Source organism: Corvus kubaryi, unplaced genomic scaffold (genome assembly GCF_017639235.1).
Source record: "Corvus kubaryi isolate FWS band 111438036 unplaced genomic scaffold, C.kubaryi_AGA036_p1.0 37341, whole genome shotgun sequence".
NCBI classification, from domain to species: domain Eukaryota; kingdom Metazoa; phylum Chordata; class Aves; order Passeriformes; family Corvidae; genus Corvus; species Corvus kubaryi.
Window position 1 is genome coordinate 12,584,343 of NW_024581112.1, and position 6,051 is coordinate 12,590,393.

Consider the following 6,051-nt stretch of genomic DNA (forward strand, 5'->3'; position numbering starts at 1 on the left):
TTTCCTCCTTCAAAAGCAGCTTTTCATTCATACCTCTCCTCCTTCAAAAGCAGCTTTTCATTCATACCTCTTTCCACTGTCTGCTTCCCTTGTCCTTTTCTTGTTTCTATGATTCTGATTTTGAAATCTTCCCTCTTAGAAATCACTTTTTCCTCATTCTCTCTTGCATCTTCATGTTTTTCTCCTTTCCTGTACTTTTCCATTACAAAAGTCACTTCAGGTTTTCATTTTATCTTTTCAGGGCCTTGACTATAGCAGTACACTGTAACAGCCCTTAAGAGCCTCAGCTGGAGCCTTTACCTGTATCCCATGCATCCAGGAGATGCATTTAAGCTTGGGTCTGGGTCTCAGATCTCTATTTGTGGTCTGCTGCAAGTATACTTATCTCCAACACCATCTCCATCACAGCTGTGCCTGGACCCTTCTGTGCTAGATCCTGACCTACAAACTGACCTCCTGGTTTGACCTTGAACATGCCTTATCACTATGGACTTGTCTGGCAGTCATGGGACTGTGTTTTACTCTACTTTCTTTCATTATTTCACCCTGCTCCCCAGGGGTGTCCTGGACCTTTCCTTTCAGATCTCTGTAGGGTGTCAGGGGACAGCTGAGACAGGAGTCTGCAGTCAGGACTGCAGGCCATCTAAGAGGCCTTGACATCTATGACCAGCCTAAATTTGTGCCTTGCCCACGTCCTCTGCCCCGTGTAAGTGTAGGGTTGGGCAGTCACTGGACGGTGTCTGACCCTGGTCACCGTCACTAGGGTTGGTCTTGACACTGACTGGTATTCCTTCTTGAACTTGGACTTGTCTCAACATCGTGGACCTCCCTGGTGACCTCTTGTCTCACCCTGACTGCCATCTCCAGGCCTGTCCTGCTTGGGCCTGTGGGATGGCCTTGCTATCCCACTCCATTGCAGGCTCCATATTCCTTAGGGATCATCTGGTCTCCACTTCCCTCTGGCATATATCTTCTCATTCCTCCTCTGATTTTCTCTTTGCAAAACCAAGCTTCTCTGTCCCCACCTAGTCTCATATCCTGCCCTTAGCTGCTCTCCAAGCCCCTTATTTGTCATCATCACACTTCAATCCCTCCTCTCACCTGCTGTTGGACTGCTTTCTTCTTGTGGTTCATTCTTGGCAGTGTGAATCGTGCTCTGGATTTTCACCGGTACTGAGCAGTAAGTGACTGGGAACAAACTCGTCAGATAGACGGCAAATCCCAGGAAAATTACCAGGGTTGCATTACTGCCCATCCTATTTTCCTGTCCAGCACAAGATACTTTTGCTCCTTGCTGCTTTTCAGGTAATGGAGTCTGGAGATAAGTACCAGCACAGCTTGGTTTGGGGCGCATTGTGACATCATGACAGCACCTGACATACAAAGGTGTCGCATGTTGTTCGACAAAAACACTGTGGACTTTCACCCTATGTAGCTAAGAAGATCCCAAAGCAAGAAAAGTGTATGAAAGTTTTTGGGAATCATTTTTTTTTTAAAAATTATGTCTCTGCTGAAAGGTAAAAAAGAGAATGAAGGGGATAGGATCACAAAAATAGGATGCTACCTAATGTGAAAAAAATCACACTTAATCCTGAATATTTCTGTAGCTGACAACCGACTGAAAGTGAACAAGAAGTGTTTTATAAGACTGGTACAAGTGGAGTGGAAAATGTAATGAATTTCCCACTTCAGTGCTTAAACAATTATCAGTAATTTGTGTTGTTTGGCTCAAACAGCCTCAGTGAATAGAAATACATTTTTTTTTTAAAAATTCAGTCTAATGACAAGCATGTGTTTTAAATGACCTCTAGATGGTGATCTAACAACATCAATGCAGAAACAGCTCATCTTGCAAAGCACCTATTCTACAGAGAAAAAGCGCATCTTGTGTCTCATTAACCCTTGCCACTGACTTTGCCAGACCAAATTGCCCACTCTAATTAAATCTCTGTCCAGATTGCATTTTAGAACTCTGATGATGGCTTTTCACCATGTAGCCTGGAAGACAATTTTCTGGTTATTTCAAACTCACATTAAAGCCAACTATTATTTGCTGTGCCAAATTTCTTTCACACTCCTGAAATTTACATAGAGATTTCTGTTAAGGTCCCTCGGATTTTACTTTCATTTTGTTTGTTTGTTTTTTGTTTTGGCCTGTGTTGATTTTGTTAGAGGGGTTTTTTGGTGGTGTCAGGGGGTGGTTGTCATTTGTTTGTGCTGTTTTTTTCTTTTCTACTATTAGCAATGTCCCTTCATTCAAGATCTTCACATATTTTTCCTAAATGCCCACAAACCTGTCTGGAATTTAGGCAGGTAAGGAAATGAGCTTGTCAAATGAAGAAAATCATTATCCCAGGCCTATGACAGTTACTACAGTCCGTTTTAAGCATATGCAAGGATATATACACTCTGATTTGTAGGCATTGAGATTTCTGCACCAGGTGGTGGTCTTAGGTCAGTTTCAGCTTGCTGTCCAAGACATTCAATGATCTTTTTCCCTGCTAGTCTTGAAAAGATTTTACACTCAGCCCAGAAAGTGCTCATTAGAAATATACTTCAGGAGGTTAGAAGATCAGTTTTTCAGAAATACTCATTGAGTGGAATTGTTGAATGCTACATTCAACAAACAAATAAGGTATTTGGCTCTAAAATAAATTTCTTATCTACTGTCTCCTACTGAATGTTGTAATAACAAGTTCAATACACTGGGTACCAGTAGGTATATGCTCTAACACAGGAGTAGGACAGAAGCTTCAACAGATCTGCATCAGAAAGGATAAGAGGGAGTGGGACTGGAACGTGGAATTTTCTGTCCTGCAGAGCAATTAGTAAAGCAACTTCAAGGGGCATGCTCCCTGCAGAGATGTCTGCATGTAAAGGAATCTGTACCCAAATCAGCATATGATTGTGTTTCAAAAGTGCTCTGCATTCCTCACAGGGAGTGTGGAATACTTTCAAGTCCTCACCCGCACCTCTGAAATTCTTTATTTCACCGAAGTAGGTAAGTAAACAGATGCTAGATGTGAAAACTCTTACTATGGCTGAGGTCATGATGGCATATTCATTCTGGCATAAGCCCATGCTCCTGCCTCAGCAAGGGCTCCTGCCACTGGATGTTCGCTCCTACATCTTTTCCTTTGCTGACACTAGTGTTGGTGTGGCTCAGTTAAGGCGGTGTAGTAGGTGACAAAACCATTTTAAACATAGGTTTTATTAGGTCATTTTTCTATTGGGTGTGTTTTGGATGCAGTTAACTGTGCAGTCACACAAAGGCTGCTCTGCAGCGAGCCAGCAGAAACAAATGATTGGGGCGGGACAGAGGAAGGCTGGACTGCCCTTTACTGAGTGACAGACACTACAAATTCAATAGAGGCCGTGGCCTTAAAAAGAAACAGTGACTACGCAATTCTTCCTCGAGTACAGAGAGTTCTGACTCCTGTTTTCCTTTGTTTGTGGTTATATGTATTCACTGGAAAAGGATGCATAATGAAAATAGGAAAAGGATGTGCTAAGATGAAATGCGAAATGAGAAAGATTTGCTCTCCAAACACAGCTCCATCTCTGAAGAGTTCTTGAAATCAAAATTCCTTTAAAAGAAAAATAAATATGGAGAATCAGACTGTCTGACAAATGTTTTTTTCCTCAGTGTGGCTGACAGTAATAGAATATTTATCTGACCATCTCAGACCTTGTATATATATTTCTTCAGCTGTTCTCTGTTACAGTGTTTTGCATGTATAAATGCAAGTATGTGTGAAAATTTCAATTTGTATGCATCCAGCACAATAGAGAAAAAAAGGTTGAAAGAATTAAATTAACAATTACCTTTTTCCCCACTTTATCTCTATTCCCAGACTGAAATCACCCTTTGCCAGCACTGCCACCCCATTGACTGTACTATGTTCTTAAAATCTATCCTCAATAAACTGTTCTGTTTTAAAAGTTTTTAGATATTGGGCCTATTGGACATATTTTAAACACCTTTTTTTGCTTTGGCTCTCCTGGTCTGCACATGAGTAGGATAAGCTCCCTTCTTGCTTCTGAAGAGGACTGAGCCCCCTTCAAAAATCTCACTTCACACGGCCTGGTCCTTTTCTGGAATCCTTCATGGTCCTTTCTGTTTATTGTCACACTGACTGATCTGGAAAACAGATTCCTGCCTAAGGCTGTGCTTTTCTAGCCAGACCAAGAGATACAGGTTCATTTCTGTAGCCAGTGGAGTGGATTCTTAGAGTAGTCCAAAGGACTGCCCTTGGAGTCCTTTGAAGCTGAGGCTCCAAGGTAGAGAACAACAGTGGATATGGATTCCTCTGTCCGTACAAAGATGGGGAATGAGCAGCCTCTGAGGGAGATGACTACACTGAAACAATTGGATAAACCAGTTAGAGCAATAATTTCTCTCTCTAGGGATTGTGACTCAGTATTTCACGTTTTCCTTCCTTCGCAAATTCTGCAACATGACTCAGTGTGTGGTGCAAAGACAATGAAAATACCCAAGTCAGAACAGCACATGGGCCACTGCTCTCAGGTTGGGCTGGGGGAGGGGGATAAAGCAGACTAGTTAATGTATGCTTTCTCCCTCATCAGGTTGAAAGAGCTGGTGCATGAAATCCAGTAAAAGCAGCTCTCCGGTCCAGTGAAGCACAGGACAATTGGCAGCACCAGGAAGGTTATCACTGTCTGCATCAGATGACTCTCCTATGTGAGGTCAAAACCCCATTGGATTTGTAATGAGGAGGTGGATGAGGCTGTAAAGTCATTCCCAAGATGGAGCAGTGAGGGCCTTGAGGCAAGAAAGAGCCAATGAAGGGAAGAAAGGAAATGGACCGAAAGATCACAATCAGTGAATTTCTGCATCCTACCCCAAGGCTGTATTCCTCAGAGAACAGGATAGTGCCAGGAAATTAAAGGCACACCTACTGGCTGATTTTGATGTCGGGATCAGAAACTGATAGAGATGGAGAATTTGGATATACTGCAGTCTGTAACGGGGAACTCCAGAACATGACTGAAAGCAAATTCCCTTGGGAGTGCCCAGAACTACAAAAGCCAGGCAATAGTGTAGTGGGGAACGGCAAAAGCAGAACTTCGTGAAGATTCTAGAACAGAAATAAGTGGAGACACACAGGACAGGACAGAGGGAACTGGCAGAGAGTTTTATGACTATAGGGTGGGAATGACTTGGCAGCTGCAAGACAGGAATGATGGATGTTAGATTTGAGATCAATCAATGGCTGCAGCTCGGGCCACAGACAGTTGTGAGTAGAGGGCTGGGGTGAAGGGACTGCAGGCACTTGTGTGTTATGGCTACTGCTCTGGTGATGCAGCGAATCATAAAGTGCACCTCAAACTCCCAGAAACTAGTTCCCCTCTAGCAAACCAGGCTTTTCTTTTAGCTGTCACACATTATCATCAGAATGCTGACTAATCCGTGGGTGTCTGTTTCTCATGAATATCCCAAAGCAGGTACTCTCACTCTCTGCTTTCTAATGCAGAATTCACAGCTTCTGAGGTCATCAGTGAAAAGAAAATTTAGAAGGAGGGGTCAAAAAGAGAAGAAGGGTTTTGAAGTGTGGCCATTTTTCACCACTAATACTGGATTCTGAAAATGGAAATATCTTGCTTCTTCTAAGAGCAGATTGCAGCAGCCAGGTTGTATCATCCCATGCAAGAGATGATACCCCAAATGTTTTGTCTATCTCACCACGACACAGTAACAACAAATAAAAATTCCTGAGTTGGGAGTGATGGATGATTATTTTAAAAAATAGTGCAAATTGGATTTCCACTGAGGCATGGGTTGTACTAGCACTTTCTCTTCTCTTCTTGTGCCATTCCTGTTTTCATTTGCTCTCATTTGGACTGCTATTAATTATCTAAAATAGTAACAGTAGAGTCATATGCAAGATACATCGTATGAATTAAACCTGTATTAAATCTAGTATTAAGAGCAAGAGAAATAGTCACCTCCACAAGGCACTCCTTTCCAACCAGCTCAAACAGCTGTTACTTTTTACACTTACTCAGAGACTTAACTAATTTCTTAAAACA